The sequence below is a fragment of the Leiobunum rupestre genome, chromosome 7, assembly GCF_980474605.1.
Source record: "Leiobunum rupestre chromosome 7, qqLeiRupe1.1.hap1, whole genome shotgun sequence".
NCBI classification, from domain to species: Eukaryota; Metazoa; Arthropoda; class Arachnida; order Opiliones; family Sclerosomatidae; genus Leiobunum; species Leiobunum rupestre.
In genome coordinates this window covers 53,980,778-53,999,007 of record NC_143390.1, presented here as the reverse complement: position 1 = coordinate 53,999,007, position 18,230 = coordinate 53,980,778, and the positions used below count along the sequence as shown (strand labels likewise).

General features: G+C 37.1%; 1 long non-coding RNA gene and 1 pseudogene across 1 annotated transcript; both read left to right on the top strand.

Annotated features, from left to right (window-relative positions):
- The first annotated feature begins 392 nt into the window (after positions 1 to 392).
- On the top strand, positions 393 to 1,024 carry LOC149937459 (uncharacterized; annotated as a pseudogene).
- A 12,582-nt stretch (positions 1,025 to 13,606) lies between these two features.
- Positions 13,607 to 16,318, top strand: LOC149937458 (uncharacterized). The gene is made up of 3 exons (XR_016472354.1): positions 13,607 to 13,650; positions 15,473 to 16,123; positions 16,181 to 16,318. It is a non-coding gene; the product is annotated as an uncharacterized LOC149937458 (long non-coding RNA).
- Positions 16,319 to 18,230: the final 1,912 nt, after the last annotated feature.

Below are 18,230 nucleotides of genomic sequence, written 5' to 3'. Positions count from 1 at the left end.
GTGATAAGTTTTCTTTTGGAAATATTGCCAAAAATAAACAACAATTAAAGTTCTACACTGGCTTTCATACTGAAGAAGATTTCAATGCTTTCTATGACTATCTGAAAGATGATTTCCCAAAATTACATTTTTACAATAGTGCTAAAGGTTATGTGCGTAAGCGACCAAGAGACGAGTCTAGCCAAGGTAGAGCGCCCTTATTGGATTTCAAGAATCAGCTGTTTTTAGTTTTGTGTCGTATAAGAGTAGGGTTATTAGAAGAAGACTTAGGCTATCGTTTCGAGATAAGTACACAAACGGTTTGTAATATTTGGGTAACGTGGGTAGATTTTTTGTACAGAAGATTAACACGAATACCGATATGGCCATCTCGCAAGATTGTGGACGAATTTATGCCAGACGCATTTCAAGAGTTATACCCTTCAACTCGGGTTATTATTGACTGTTCAGAACTATTCATAGAGAAACCAAACCACTACACAACCCAAAGTGATACGTACTCGCAGTACAAAAAACACAACACGGCTAAAGGCCTACTAGGCATCGCACCTAATGGATTTGTGACGTTTGTTTCCGATTTGGCACCCGGTAGGATTTCCGATAAAGAAATTACAATGGACAGTGGATTGATGGATAAGTTAGATAAAGGAGATAGTTTAATGGCTGACCGAGGTTTCATCATAGAAGAGGAACTGGAACAACGGGGCGTTAAATTAAATATACCACCATTTCTAGGAAAAAAAAACAACTCTCGAAAGAAGAAATTGAGAAAACTCGAAAAATTGCTAATTTGGGTATTCACATTGAACGAGTAATAGGAGAAATAAAAAATAATCGAATTCTTAAATATGTTTTCCCCAACACTATGCACGACCAACTTAACAAAATTTGGATGATATGTAGTTATTTAACTAACATCATGAACGAACCGCTGCTTGATAGAAAAGAGAAGAAAACACCTGAAAATGATACATCACCTGATGACGAAACTGAGGGTCCATCAAATACTCAAGAAGGCCATTGAAAAATATTACATGTAATGTATGTTGAAAATAATTTTTAACAAATTAGTTTTTTTATAAAAAATATATTTAATTTTCGTAATAAAAGATCATTAGCACCTAGTATTTGGACGGTTTCATTTGTTTATCACTTAACGCTTTTGCACAAAATGAGTGTAATAAAAATAACATAATTTAGGAACAATTATTTGACTAAAAAGATTTTCATCAAATCTTATTCTTTGGCAAAAAAAATCTTCTCCGGAAACTATAAAGAAGTCGCACCATTTGTAACCAGTAACTCCAAGCTGCCCTTGTACTTGATAATAGTAATTATGATTTTCTTTTAGAGCTAAACTACTATCTTTGTTAATTTTCAAACATGGTGCGTGCTTTTGTCCGATAGCTTCTTTTATTGATAGGCCTAGCTGTTTAGCTTTTGAGAGAGTTTTTATTTCGATTAATCCGTATTCGTTGATACTACTATCAAAGCATAAGCGATCAGGGGAGGCTCCAATTATTGGTAATGATGGATTAACGCAAAATCCAATCTTGAACGTTCTTACTAATCCACCCTTGTTAGTTTCATACATAGTAATAGCATTCGCTTCGTTATTAATACCTTCTTGAACGTAAGCGTTTCGACTCAGATCTGCTCCCTTTCTGATTGTTTCAACATATTTTTCAGTTACAGCTTTTTGCCTCTTAATTATTTCTCCAAATTTTGATGCGGTGATTCTAATTTCTCGCTCAACTTCCCACAACTGCCAATTTTCTGATTTTTTATCCGATTGGTCCCGTGTTAGACGCTCCAGTTCTTTGGCCTGTTCTAGCGTAATCAAACAGTTCGCAGGGAATAACATATCTTGATGAGCGATGTTTGGAAAAGGTATTTCGTTTCTCTGAATTTCTAATTCATTGCTCGTAATCGAATCATTTGCTTCTTTTCGATCACCAAATTCTGGAGTAATAGGTCGATCTGTTGGTGTGAAGTCTCTTTCCGAAAGAATTTTTTGAAACATGGGTCTACGTTGCCCGAAAGCCTGACAAAAATTTTTCATTCTAATATTCAATTTTTGATTATCTTCAGCCAACTCAATATCACTTAGCTTTGGTAGGGAAGAATACTTTGAGGTACCGTTTGTGCGCTTTTTATCAGAAACGTCTGATATACGATGTTTAAGCTTATGCCTCACGAAGTTTAATTTAGAAAATGTTTTGACTTGAAGTTTAGACGTTTTTGAGGTTTGATTTCCCCACTGTCTTTCACCTTCGGTACATGAAACATCATCTTGAATGTAGATTCGTTTATCGACTTTGCAGTCCCAGAGATAAAATAGAATGGCACTCACGTGTTTACAAACACCAGCAGTACCGCAGGGACATTGACAATGCGCAAGATTAACGTCTCCTCTTACGTTATCAAGACTAATTTGAACTACATATTCCTTTGAGCTGTAGGATGACGTGACAATGCATTTCACATAAATGGAATCTTCAATGCGACACAAAAAAACACTTCTAACTTTGCCCGCTTTCACCATTCTGTTTCCGTCCTCTAAATGTTTGGTAGCCTTGTTTCGATTGAAATAATCAAAAATGATGTTGATACTGTATTGTTTAGGGAGATCTTTCAATTGCTTGGTCCAAGGACCTTTTGTGAAATTTTTCTTAAAAGGAGCTAGTTTTTTGCTAGGTGTTAAGAGTTGCTCTTCATTTGAGTTGGACTTTGTTTGAGTCGTAGTTTCTGGCTCTGGAAGATCTAATTTTCTTTTGGCTGAAGGTGTGTTCGATTTATTTCGCGGACTTTCTCCCAAAACAATTCTTATTTCTGGCGTAATTCCAGTCTTAGGAGATTTAGGACTAAATAAATTTTCTTTTACACTATGGCCTGTAGGTTGTAGGCCTAAAGTTGTCTGTGATTTCGGTTTGCAAAGCTTTGGTGTGTTTAAAACGTTCTCCATGTGAAATTAAATTCTAGGCCTATATTAAAAAAAAGATAACGTTAATAATTATATTTAAAAAGATGACGAAAAGAAAATTTAATTCTTACCTTAAATCAAATAGTTTAGGAGACGAACGGTCACGAACCAGGCATCGCCGAGGCCCTAAGCGGAAGCGAGCGAGCTAAGAAAAGGACTACCAACCATTTTACTTAGCTAAAGCCGTGAATAGAGTAAACAAAGTTTGCATTCGGTTGAACCGAACTCCGAAGCCATTCAACCAACCAACCGAAATTTTTATACAGTCTTTCCTCTCGCAGAAAAGTCGGGGGGGAAACAAGAGAGAGAAACTTTTATTGAAACAGCTATTGCCTTATTGATACCCTCTACATCCACGAAGTCGTCTAACGCAGCTAAATTAAAACAAAGGCCATTTTTACGGCCTAGATCTCTAAGAAAAGGAATTTTACTCGTAATGTCTTCGGGAAAACAAAAGTTCCCAATGCCATAATCAATTATCATACCGACGTGACCTAATAGGTCCCTACCTAGAATACACTCATAAGGTATATTCGCAATATATACTGCGTCAAATTCTACTTGTTTCCCTAGCTGCACAGAAAGGAAGGGTAACCCCTCCTTCCGTAGATAATAAGGTACCGTCCGGCTGAGATAAAGCTAGACAGCCAGGAGAGGTGTTATAGCCCTGATTTTCGAGAATAGGTTTAAGTTTACAATGGTGTGGGTCGAACCAGGATCTATTAAAGCTAGGCACGGAGTAGACCCTAAAAAGATACGTAGAAAATCTTGGCCGCCATCAATAGCGGGGACCCCTGGTGTTTCATTCTCCGTGCCCATTTCGCTTCTTAAGCTCGAGACGGTGGATTTTGGGGAGGGCGACCCCCTGCGCCTCTGGCGCCGTGGTTGCTGTCCCCTCCTCCGTTTCCCGAGGCGGCGTTACTGCTACGCCGTCTTCCTTTTTGCGGACAATAGGGTCTTATCTGACCGATGATTCCACACTCGTCACAAGTGACGTTAGGATTAAAATGAGGGGTACTATTTGTTGGGGAATTATTTGAAGGGTTGGAATTATTTCCACTGCTATTATTATTAACCTGATTATTTGAACCACTTGTGAAATTTGTAGCACCGTTAGAACGATTGTTAAAATTGGGCCTACCACTATGAAAGTGGTTAGGACGATTATTATTATTATTAGGGCGATAATTGGCATTATTTCCAGTACGGGAATTTTGGCTATTATTGTTTTGACTAGATTGGGGGTTAGAATTGCGTTTCTGGTGGTTGGCAAGTCGTTCAACCGCCAGAGCATCATCAATCAAGTCACGAATATTCTCGTAAGCCTTGGTGGCCAGATGAATTTTAATTTCTGATCGTAGGTTTCGCATCACGAGGCGAACTTTCTCTCTTTCACCTAAGGGGGCGTTCAACTGGCTAAAATGTTTTTGGAGCGCTTCGGCATACTCGCACACAGTTTCCTGTGGTCTTTGTATTCTTTCGCTAATTTTGTCCTTAAGTTGCTCGTCATTGGCCTTTCTTTCGAAGCGAGCCTTTATCCCACTTTCAAATATTTCCCATGTAGAGAAGGGCTGCTCCTCGAAATACCAATCGAGAGCGGGACCTCCCAAAAGGGTAGGGACCCATTCCTGTAGGAAAACTTCGTCCGACACCCGATTTGATAACCTCATTTGCCGCGTACGGCGCAAAAAATCTTTGGGGCCAGGGTCGGTTGGATTACCGCAGTAGGCACTTGTTGGTAACGGCGCTGAATTTAAAAATGGGGTCGAATTTGCCATAGGGTGAACTAGCGGAGTTGAATTCAAAACTGGCGCAGCACTTGCTTGAGGGGAAAGCATTGCCGAATTTACAGGGGGATTAATAATGTTTTCCAATTGATTTGTAGAGGCAGAATTACTCTGATTCCCAAAGCTACCTATTGCAGCTATACTTGGAGACCCATTAGCAGGCAATTGAGTCTGGCGGTCTGAAATTGTTGTTGCTGGCTGGCAATAGCGGATAGTTGCGTTAAGATTGCTGTTAAAGCATCAGGAGGCATACCTACACTACCCTGATTATTACCAGCGGTGACTGAGGGCGTAGAATTACTAACACCACTAGTCGTAATAGTATTCGTAAATATGGTCGCAGCATTTATGGAACTGATAGGGGGGGCGACACCTAAATTAATTGAATTACTTGAGAGGCCAGAGCTACCGCCGGTTGAGTTCGGATCGGCAGCCTGGGTGACTATTAACGTCGGATCGGGAATATTCATACTTCCTCCCTGATTATTAGGATCATTAGGAATTGGTGATGAGCTACGGGAACTCGGACTGCCATCTGTTACTACCATGTTTCTATTTTCGCGATTTATATAACGCTGTTGGCGGAACAGTCGGCAAAGAAATATATCTTCGTCGTCAAAACGACAGTAATTATTCATAAAAGCAAATTCGAAGAAAACCTACCGTAACTCACAAGGTTAACGCAGATATAAGAACGTCTTGATTTGTATAGAAATAAAAATAAAAATTGGGTACTAAACTACTCTGTATACTCCTGGCAAAACTAACATATGTTCCACAAAAAAAAGGAAAAACAAACACGCAAAAGGTGTAAAAAAAAATCCCTAAGAGTTTAAAAATCAAAGCCAAAATAAGGCATAAGTCTTTCAGGAGATATTGAGACAGTTATGTAGAAATTAAAAGAAAAACGTTATAAATTGATTCCAACTGCTTGGAATTCGCATTCCAAGTGGTCGTTTTGCAAAATGTAATGAAGGTGTCATTAAAACAAATTAATGTTTAATTTAATTTAATTTAATTTAATTTTTTAATGTCAAATTAAGGATCCCAGACGGGCCCCCAAAATGTAACGCAAAAAATCTTACTTTGCACCGCTACAACTGGACTAGTAAGTGTAAAGGGGAAATAGTGGCTTATAAATAATTTAATTTTACAGTGATAGGATGCTTCGCTACATTGGTCGTAAAGAATACTACTGGCCCGGGACTCGCGTCACTTTCACTATTGGAGTGAGCGAGGGTAAACATTTAAAAGTGTCTAGGGGAATTGGTTGTATGCTTAAATTAGAAATTAGAAATTAGGTTTGAGGTTTGCCATTTAATAGTTAACAAAACAAAAAGAAATGTAACTGCCATTATTATTTCTTTGAAACTTTCTTTAACAAAAGTCTCAGACTATGGATATTCTACGTACGTAGTGGGGCAGTGGTTGCGAAATTTAAGCAACAAATTACAACATAATCAAAATAATCAAACAAACAAATAAACCAAAAATATAATAAAATAATTGTTTTACGGATTAGTCCCAAGCTTGAGTGCCAAAGACGCTGGTTATGAAAACGAATACGGCGCGCAAGATGCAAGCATCGAAAACCGCACACGCGGATCTCCGCGATTACGTTGACCGAATATCGTCACGTGGACATTTAATATTCGCATAGGGTCTATTTAAAAATTAGAGCCCTGCTAAGACGAAAGGGAAAACCGCACAGAGCGTAACTTTCACTTACCTTTTCGGCGCGATATATTGCTGTCGCATTCTCGTTTTAGACTCTCGTCCAGATCTGTCTAAGAAACGACAAAGTCCTGTTTTTAAAGTAGCATAGGTCACGTGGGTTTTTCGTACGTCAGATTGCTCTGACCAATCTCGACCTGGGTCCTAGAAGTCCTGGTGAGGTCACTCTCAAATTAGAGACCGTGGGACCAAGATCGCGGGTCCGGTAACTTGAAAAGAGAGACCGCGCATCTCGCAGATACTATAATGTCAAAGTAGGGTTGGCGGGGGCCGCCAATGTAGCTACCACCATAAATTAAACCGAAGTTCAGCACACACAAACAATACAACCAGAATATTTTTACAGGCCAAAACTCATTTAGGAATTGCCCTGGTTTGAAACTTTCAACCATTCCCACGAAAATATGGTTCGTGGAAATGCACGTAAATTACAAAAGATATGGCATTGGAAATATATTGGCAAACCTCAATGCTGGGGAGAAAGGTATTTACAACGGGGCTTTTACTTTTTAGGAATAAGGGGAGAGAAAAGGGTTCAACGCTAAGCCCAATAAAATACGGTGCCTCGAGTCGGCATATGAAAGAAAGCGAGAGGAGACCCTGGCCAGTAGTCCCAAAACGACTTTCAATAAAGCACGGGGGCAGAAAGGGGGTAAACCCATCAGTTGTCATCGAGCGACCAGCGCCGAGGTAGGTAAATGGGTTTCGAAGAACGTTTTCTGGGAAATTTCGGAAAGCCCGAAACGGCTATCTAAAGTTGTAAATTATATAGGCTTACTTATGTCAAGAAATTATTTAAATAATACGGAGGGAATTCGGGTGTTTTTATAATATAATATTGAAAGATAATTTAAATTGGCTAGGCCTATATCAAAGCTGATTTTAGCGTTACACGATATCCAATTACAAAAAGTTTTTTTCGTTAGTTTTTGATAGTTTTTGGGAGTGGTACCTTTAATCATTATAGTTTTACATAAAAGCCAATAATTTAACATTTTAGCGGTAGGTTATTAATATTGGAATGAAATTAACAATACTTTAATCATTATACGTATTAATGGGTATGATTTAAATTGATAAATAAAAATTTTAATTCCTAAATTAATTAATAATAAATTTCATTAGTAGTCTATATATCAGTTGATTTAAGATTAATTTTGTAATAGCTTAGATTTTTCTTCATAAATTAATGAAAGTGTTTATATTTTAAATTAAAATTCAATTATTCTAAAACGTAAAATGATATCTTCCTCTTCAGGGAAGTAAGAATCAAAATTGGGTCGCGATGGACGAAGTGACAGTCGTAGACAACTCATTTGGAAACCAAACGACCTTCGCAATGTGGAGCGATGCTCGCGATGGGAAACTATCACCAAAAGTCAAAACTGGAAACGAGAATCATATAGGCTGTGCAGAGTTTCCTGTTCAAAATAATGACGAAAACCAATTAGTTGCACCATTCGCTGTCACCAAAGACACGGAAAACCTCGGACCTTGTCTCATTTGTAAGATACTTTGAACTTTTATTATAGCAAATTCGAAAATTAATTTCATTCATTAATTTATTAAAAAATAGCGAAATTCTTATACCGAAAACTCTTCCCGGAAAATGAGGCCGTGGACCTTGGAGAGATTTCTAAAAGCGACTCCACTAAAGAAATCGTTAAACGGAAAGCACCGATGAGTACGGATATCATACCGAAAATATTTCACGGTAAGAATATAATTGTTGCGTAAGTAACGTATTAACTTATGTATGACACTGAAGAATTTCAGTTAAAGAATGGGAAACTCGCCACTACTTTATCTCATTGCTAGCGAAATAGCCAGGGAAATTATTATTATTATTATTTTCAAATTTCAAAATAATTAAATACTCAATTATGTGTTCCGTCATTAGCCTCATAATGATTTAATGGTCATGGTCGAAACCGACTTTCATTAAAAACCTAGAAAAAAATAGGATGTTCTAAATTTTAGTAAACTGGCAAAAGTCTGTGGACATCACGCTACAAGATGCAGATAAAAAATAATATGAATAAATCATATTTTAATTACGATTATAGTATAACAAGGCATTTTTAAATTTTAATATATTTTAATGATTATATTTATTTCACTTTCCGTTAAAAACCAAAACCAATAAAAGTTATAATAATAAATGTTTGATTAGACTTAACGTCAAAAAAGTATAATAATAATACATTTGTATTTAAAAGGAACGAAATCTCTAACGAACAAAGGCTAATGTGTGGACTATTGAAACGGAAAAAGAATATTCTCGATGTTCCACCAACTTTAATTTCGGGAAACAATTTGAAATTATCTTATTTTAACCTTTTGAAAAGAGGTTTCGCCGAAGAGATATTTGATCATTTAGAAAAAAATATTTCTTATTTTACGGGTCGAATGTCCCAGGTGAAAATACGTGGACAATTCAGAAGTATTCCTCGCCAGCAGGTTACCTTTGGAAACAGCGGATTAACCTACAGCTACTCAGGGAATACTTTTCCCGCCAAACCTTGGCCTCCCATCCTTCAGGAGCTCTGCAGGATCATTTCCAAAATTACAGAGGCAGACTTCAACTTCATCTTGGTCAACAGACAGGTACAGCGATGGCAATCAATTCATTGGAGAACATCAAGATAAAGAACCTGATCTAGATTCTACCGTGCCAATTGCATCAATTTCTCTAGGACAGAAGAGAGATTTTCTTGTGCGACATAAAAATTTGGTGCGAAACAAAGAAAATAAAATAAAAACCGTTCAAAAACTCTGGAACTCGAAAACGGTTCTTTGCTATTAATGCACCACCCAACCAAGGAATTTAGGTACCATTCTCTACCAAGATGCTCCGCGCTGAAACCGCGAATTAATCTGACTTTCAGAAAATTATAAATAGTAAATAAAAGGTGTTAACTATGTTTAACAATAAAAATAAACCTATATTAATGTAAAAGATTTGTTAATAAAATTTCACAAATTCATTTCTATAAATTGCTTACCCATTTTTGTTAATTATTGCTACATTAATAAGGCCTATTACAGCTTACTGTTATAGGAAAAAACTAGAATAGTCTACCCGGTGGTAAGCGAGATATAACGCCTCAAATGTGGGTCAATCGGGCTAGATTTTAAATTACTGCCAATATTAAAATCGTTATAGCTCGGCTCGTGTCGGAGCTCACCGGCCAATTACTGGTTATTTCAATAGGCCTAGTAATGTAGATTAACATAGTTAAACACCAATCAGTTCACCGGCCAATTATTGGTTCTTTCAATAGGCCTAGTAATGTAGATTAACATAGTTAAACACCAATCAGTTCTAGTTCTACCTTGCGAGAATAGAAATATATCGGGAAAACTAAATGACCCCGATTTTATAAGACCTTCTATTTCGATAATTTTTTCCGTAAATAAAATCAATATAACTCGGCTCGTCTCGGAGCTCACCGGCCAATTATTGGTTCTTTCAATAGGCCTAGTAATGCAGATCAACATAGTTAAAGTTTCTATAACAATAACATTGTATAGTTTCAGTTGGCTAGCTTTAGCGGAAGAGGGTGCTAAATCGAGTGCGGTTTTTAAAACTTTGGTAAAAAATTCTTGATTGTAATATTTTGTTACAGGTCAGTTTCGTGTGTGAATCTACTTTTAAATACTACTGTTCAAGAGTTTTATAGACGAACGTAAAAAACTTTTTTTAATTATTTACTAGACTGTGAGAGTGTGAGTGAATCAGTGCATTAAAATGAGTTCATCAACTCGAAAAAAAGACGGAATGTTTCTACTTGGCTGTCGGGATCTGGAGCCATTGGTTAGGATGAACCAACTTCCAACTCTTCGGCAAGTTCTACTTCGTTATCACCACACATTAAATGAATAAAAAAATGTCAAAGTTTCAGCGCATATGCTCATTCAAGAAGTCATAGAAGTGTGGAACAAATCGGGTATTCCGACCCGACAACCAAAACACTGCGTTGAAAAAATTATAAAAATTCATAAGAAATGGCTGCTTTTAAAGAAAAATAAAGGAAGAGCTTCGGAAGCACAGAAAAATAGAGAGCATTTGTTTACAGAAGAGCTAGACAACCTATTTGATATTGCCCATGCAAACGCCATGAATTCAATCAAAATTGCGGAAGACAGAGTTTCTCATTGATCAAAGAGGTGAGCGTAAGATGATTATGACGTCGATTGACAAGAAGCTGAAAAAGACCAAAGAACGTTGTCTAAAACGAAAACTAAGAGCTAAAGAATTACGAGAAAAGGCCGCTAAAAGTAATGCTTCAACTTCGGTAGTGTCAAGTCAAGAACTAGAACTTGATTTCAGCTTCAGTAGCACTTAGTGCCGCTAGCACTTTAAAGGATAAGCAAGATGACTTTTTCGTTGCTTTACCAAAAAAGGCAAGGAGCGCGACCAGTGCCAGTAACGTTGTGCCATCGACTAGTGGTATATTTACACAACATGTTACCAGCGCTCTTGATCGTAACAAAATAACCGACCGAGAAGCAGTGCGACTAATTATTCCATTGTCTGCCGCACTTGGTTGTAATCCCGCTTCACTCCCAATCTCTCGAAGCACAATTCGGCGTGCAAGAAAAAAAGCAAGGGCAGAATTTAATGCGAACATAAAAGACACATTCGACAGAACATATCCACTTGTAATACATTGGGATGGAAAAATACTGCCTGATATAACAGGTAATAAGAAAGTAGAGCACCTTCCGATTCTTGTCTCCGGTAATGGTTCCGAAAAACTGTTAGGCGTACCCAAACTTACTGCAGGAACGGGGAAAAACATGTCCGATGCTGTTTTTGACACAATGGAACAGTGGAATGTCACAAATAAAGTCCGAGCTATGAGTTTTGACACTACTGCCTCTAACACCGGTTCGAAAAAAGGAGTGTGCACTCTTCTAGAAGTAAAGTGATCTTTTATGGCTTGCTTGTCTTCATCACGTGTTTGAAATAATGCTTTCAAAAATATTTACACTGTGCTTTGGGCCATCAAGCTCTTCTAAAATTCCATTATTCAAGAGATTCAGCGATGTTTGGGATATATTTTCAAAAGAGCACTACGATTGTCTTGACTCCAATACTTGCACGGAACCGTTTGTTGAAAACACTCTTGAGAGTCTAACGACTGCTTTAGCTGGAGAAAAACAAGTTCGTGATGATTACAAAGAGCTAAGAGAGCTCACAATGATTGTTCTGAACAAACCACCTGCGAGAATTCATTGGCAGGCCCCGGGACCAATACATCATGCTCGATGGATGGCAAAACTGCTGTATACTATGAAGATTTTTCTCTTTAAGAGTAATTCACGAGCACTAAAGCTAACCAAAAGAGAAGGAAAACAAATCGTTCGATTTTGTTAGTTTCGGTGCACTGATATACACCAAGATTTGGATAGAAGCGCCTTTGGCCGCGGATGCACCGATTAATGACCTGCAACTTTGGAAGAGATTAAAATCATACGAAGCCATTGATCCGGAAATCGCTGCAGCAGCAAGGGTTGTCTTAGAGCGTCACTTATGGTACTTGTCTGATGAGCTAGTTGCCTTTGCCTTGTTTTCCGACAAGCTGTCATTTGGCGAGAAAATGGCCATTGTTCAAAGAATGGATGTTGACGGCGGTTCTCGTTTATTACGAGGTGACTCTGCTAAACTATCCATGGAAGCCACATTAGAAGCATTTGCATCGCAAAGAACGCTGAATACGCTCTCAGTTCTAGACATCAAGGACTCTTTCTTGCAATTTCCTCCCGAGACTTGGGGTGACAATGATGATTACCTTTTAGGCAAACGTTGCATAGGAAATTTGCGTGTGGTTAACGACACTGCGGAGAGGGGTGTTAAACTATTTGAAGATTACAATACGATACTCACTAAGAATGAGGAAGAAAAACAATTTTTACTTCATGTCGTTGAACAGAACAGAAAACTCGTTTCTACTGAAACATCCAATAAAATGCTATCGAACTTAGTTTTAGGTTGAGATAAAAGAACTGCTATTAATTCTATTTTAAGTATTGCTTTGTTTATAACATTTTGGGTGTTTAAATACTATATTTGAATAAAAAACCTTTTTTTGATACTTAGTTTACGTTTTTTTCCTAATATCCTGACTAGTTCTTTTTAAAAACTTTTTTAATAAAATTCAGATATTTCAAAGTCGATGAGCACCCCCTTGTATATTAGATAGTGAACTGAAATTTTGAACACATATTAGGAATGGTCGGTGTAACAAAACTAGGGGGTGGCGTGACTTCCACTTGAAAATTTATTTTTCGCTCATTAAGCATGGACCACCCTATTAAACACCAATCAGTTCTACCTTGCGAGAATATATCAGAAAAACTAAATGACCCCAATTTTATAAGACCTTCTACTTCGATAATTTTTTCCGTAATTAAAATCTATATAACTCGGCTCGTGTCGGAGCTCACCGGCCAATTATTGGTTCTTTCAATAGGCCTAGTAATGTAGATTAACATAGTTAAAGACCAATCAGTTCTACCTTGCGAGAATATAAATATATCAGGAAAACTAAATGACCCCGATTTTATAAGACCTTCTACTTCGAGAACTTTTTCCGTAATTAAAATCAATGTAGCTCGGCTAGTATCGGAGCTCACCGGCCAATTAGTATTTCGTTCAATAGGCCTAGTAATGTAGATTAACATAGTTAAAGACCAATCAGTTCTACCTTGCGAGAATATAAATATATCGGGAAAACTAAATGACCCCGATTTTATAAGACCTTCTACTTCGAGAACTTTTTCCGTAATTAAAATCAATGTAGCTCGGCTAGTATCGGAGCTCACCGGCCAATTAGTATTTCGTTCAATAGGCCTAGTAATGTAGATTAACATAGTTAAAACCAATCAGTTCTACCTTGCGAGAATAGAAATTTATCGGGAAAACCAATTGACCCCGATTTTACAAGACCTTCTCTCCCAAAGCAGAGAAATTCTTTTGCATTCTCACGCCATCTGTTTACATTTTAAGTATTTTAGTATAGTCTAAGCGGTTTTTCGTCTTATTGAGTCCTACATTACCCCAAAAATATTTTTCGTTGAAAATGATTTCGGCGAATTGACGGCAGTCGTTTACGCATCGTTTATTTCCCAAAATTTCATGTATGTAAAAATCGTTAAATTATTGAAGATAATAAAACGTTATCCAATATTCTTTCAATTCAATGATATAATTAATAAATTTCTGCTCTTTATGAAGAATTTTAGGAGAGTAAGAGACTGGGAATACCGGGAAATACTGTTTGAAACTTGTCGGGCGTGGCAAGGCATCGGTTAGGCTTAGTAAATTTTGCATTGTTTTGAAGGGTTGAAATTATTAAATTATTTTATAATGCAACTTATTCCGACATTCTGTGAGCGCATTAAGGTTTCTTTAAACCTCTAGGAGGTAGAAATCCGCTCTTCCCACAGAAAATTTTAAAATCCGTTAAATTACAGCAGAGTGATAAGCATTCTGTCGAAACGTGCTGCAGGCTCGGAAATATGAGCGACCACCGCGGTCTACCGTCGATCTACCAGCTTATTATCTGGATAGCACTGGACTCCCACAGAAAGAAATCTTCAAATCGAAAGGCAAAACTAAACATCAACGTTTTTACTTCTAAAATTAAATATGAATAATTATTTTTATACATCAAATAGTCAAACCGAAAAACAGAATAAAACATAATATATTTTATAATACTTTAAAAATATCTATTTTTACATTATTATAATTAATTTTTTGTTTAATTTTTAACATTTTATTAAATGTTTTTTCTGTTAGCATAATGATTTCCGCTATGATAGAACGCGAATAGAGCTGACTTGAAATTTCGACGAGTATTACAACCTAAGACCATTTACACCTGGACTACAATGCAAACGTTATAACTCCGATTTCAAGAGTATCCGCTACAAAAAACCACCAAGTGGAGAAAATCCGCGAAAGTAATCCACAAACATGTAGCAACCCCCCCATCTTTAGGAGGCGAACGGTTCGCGCTCTCTTCCGCTGTTTTTCTCGGACTTGGGGCTCCTCTTCATTTCTATCTAACACCATGATAAAATTGATTAAAAACATTTCCTTAAAAAATTAGAAAATTCATAATTAAACATACATTCAACAAGTTCCCAAAACGTTTTAGGTGAAATCTCAATAAACTTTGACATGTGGTTTCCACTTAAGCCTTGACGCCGTAAATAACGGGCGAAAATGTGTCACGACTCGCGGGGCGACCGAGTAAAATGTCGGGAGATGAGGGCGACGCTATGAACGAAATGAGCGCGAAGTGAACGCGTTTTTTCAGCCCGAATTCCCTTGTGGACGAGAGTTGCCTCTAAATAACGATGGTGTCGTTGGGGTAGCGGCGACACTAGCTTAACAACAACGCCTATCTTCATTGCAGTCCAGGTGTAAATGGTCTTAGTTACAACTAACATAACTCTTTAAAGGCCAAGGTTTTTTTCTGCCTATCCCCCTTTAAATTAACTTAGTGGAGTACAAATACCCTGGTGGTAGGCCAACCGCTGAACATGTTGGCCTAATTTAAAGGGGGACAGGCAGAAGAAAACCTTGGCCTTTAACATGATATTGAGCTGGACGAGTTACTGTTATCACGTTAACACGTTTAAAAACTATATAAAAGTAGGTATTAAATTTACCCGGCCCGTTTATAGCGCCAATGCAGCACACAAAACCAAATAGAAATTTAAACTAATACTACTATTGATACCCTTTGGAACTATTTAGTGCTTGTCGAGTGACCTCGAACGTGTTTCCTAGCAGAATGATTTTTGCGTTATTACATACGCGCATTTAATAACCATATAACAAATTGAAGTGAGGGATCGAATTTGCCCCTTTAGGGCGCCATAACCGCACCTAGTTTAACTGGGTAAGAAAGATCTAAAAAACTTAAACTTCATTTGTTTACATTTACAGAACAATTTCTATTCTCAACTTCGGCCACGTCGTGGAGGAGGGCAAAGCTACTTACGCAATTTCGTCGGCGGCCAAGACCAATTTTTGCTATGCAGACCACCTCGAAAGATGGGAACCAAGATGAATTTAACAGCCTTTTATGGATAAAGAAATTTTCACCAAATTTCAAGACAAAAAATTAAAATCGTGACGCGTAAGCACGTATTTTCACTAAAACAAAAAAGGCGTGGTTGCAAGGCGACGCTCTCGTGCCTCGCGATTCGAGTTTCGCATTGTTTTCATATTAATTTTTGTAAAGGGGGATTTACGACCATCGATGCGCCACTCTTGGAAGACACCTATAAAGAGTCATTCTCCACAATTCCTGAATAAAATAAGATAATAATTGCCCACCTCTCGGGTTAAAACACGCCAATGAAAATTATTTTAAACGTATACGGAGATCTGCATCGTTGACGCCCATGTTCTCCAGTTGGAGAAATCCCTAACATATTTGTAAAACCAAAAAAGCGAAAATTAAAATAACCGAAGAATTTCGCTCAATCCAGAAGTGCCATCCAATTTTAAAGAAAATTTAAAACCAGTTCGGAGAAACGGACTTCTGGAATACCCTAGTGAAAGTGGCCAAACAGATTTTAAACGCACCAACCGGTGAGCATTTTTTTAAAGCTATTCAGTAAAGTATTTAACTATTTATATTAAAAAAAGAAAGCACAAAGACCGAGGGAGGGACCCTAACGCAGGACGCAAAAGTCTGGTGAGTACTAACTACGTGTATATTACAGTTATTATTATTGAAAGTGGTGGCAAGCTGCGCACTTCGACCTTATGTACATACATGGTGCAAGCCCCAACCTGTGACAACCAACCTTATATTCGTCTTAGAGAGCGAGAGTAACTCTTTTGCTCTCTGCCTAGGGACAAATTCATTGGGCTGCCTTTGACCATTCATCTCAAGCCAAAGCTCGAGATGAAGATCCGGTGTATTACAGTTAAAACCCTTAAGTTAATTACATTTTCTTATTGAAGGTGGAAGCCCAGATAAACCTGGATCGAATCACAATGGCAAAGGTATTAATATATATGATATTTAATAATAATAAATTGAATTTATAATCAATTGACGATCAGTTTCATGTCACAATGAAAACGAAATTGGTGCCAGTAACAATGGCATTATAAGTACTACTTTTTATATTTTCGGTGATTTAATTTTTTTCTTCCTAAAGCGACAACCGTGTCCCTTAATGAAAGCGGGGAAAGGGTTGAAATTCAGATCGTTTTAGGGAATAGAATTTATTGGAACCAGCTGGTATTAAAAGAATACAAAAAAATAAAGACAAGTACACCAAATAAAAGTAGATTTACAAGACAATAATGTTTAGTTCCGAACCATCGGGTGGACTCTCTTCATCATGTTTTTCCATTTGGAATGAAGTCTTTGGAAACCACTGAAATATTTCTTAAATGTTTTTCTTATTTTCGCAGAGAGATTTTCATGGGTGTGTGGTTCTTTTCATATTATTTCTTTTGTTCTTTCGTTAAACGTTAAACAGTAGCTTCTAGGTGCATATTTGTTTAGATAAGTTATTGTCAATGTTTATCTAACGGCAAAGTTTGTATCTCAAACTGATGTATGATTTGGAATTAATAGTGTAGGCATTCATAGCTGAAAAGTCAATTTCAGTTGGATCACTTTTTTTTTTAAATCATTAACTTCGTATGAATATAGATGCGATAAATATTCATCGGCCTTGAAATTTTAACCACAATAGCCCACTTTTCTCTCATATTTAAAATCGTGCCATATTGAGAAAAAGAGGAATATCCTCACCATGAAGTATATCTATAACTACGAACGTGTTCAATTTATACCAGACTGATTTTATTTTCATTTAATTTGCTATAAAGATAGTCTGAACTTCTATTTTATTTATACAAGCGCATTCTCTCAGTATGGCTTTCAGAACGTATGGTAATGTGGAAAACAACAATGTTTTCAGATTTGATTTTTCCTTATCATTTACCAGGGCTTTTCTCCCATTTAATTCATAGCACATGGCATACTGATGCCGGATAGCTTATGTCTTTTCTACGTTAGTATAATTCAATTTTTCTTCGTCACCATACAGTGGCGACATATTCTAAAACCTGAAAACCCTTTATTTAAACAAGCTTATATGTGGGACGATAAATTATCTCCGGATACAGTGGCTTAAGCTCTTTTTGTAGTTAAACTATAATGAGCTGAGTCTGCCTCTTAATTGAAGGTTTTGAAATTTGTTCGTAACTATATTTTTCTACCAATTTGTCTCGTATCATAACTGCTAAGAAAATATTACCTAATTTGCTTCTTAACCATGGTGAAATGTTACCGATTAAGAAATAAAAACCGGTAATTTAATGTTTACCCCTCTTAGAACCTAGTGGGTTGGCCAATTCTACTGCATCATTGTATAAAAGGATTCGCAAAAATGATTAATCATTTTGGAAAAATTAGGATTAACGAACATTTCCCCGTCAGTAAAATCACTTAATTGGTCTTCGTTATCATTATAATCAGTAGTGTTAAAGTTTAATACGATGATGAACAATTGAACCCACTTGTAAACTTGGTAAACCCTAATTCTTTTCCTAACCTGTACAAAATTCAAAACTTCCATTGCCGTTATTAGGGTTGATGGCAAACATGTAAAAAAAAACGTCTCCCCAGGGCCCATATGAGTACGAGATCGGGCCATCCGTGGAAATTCCAAGA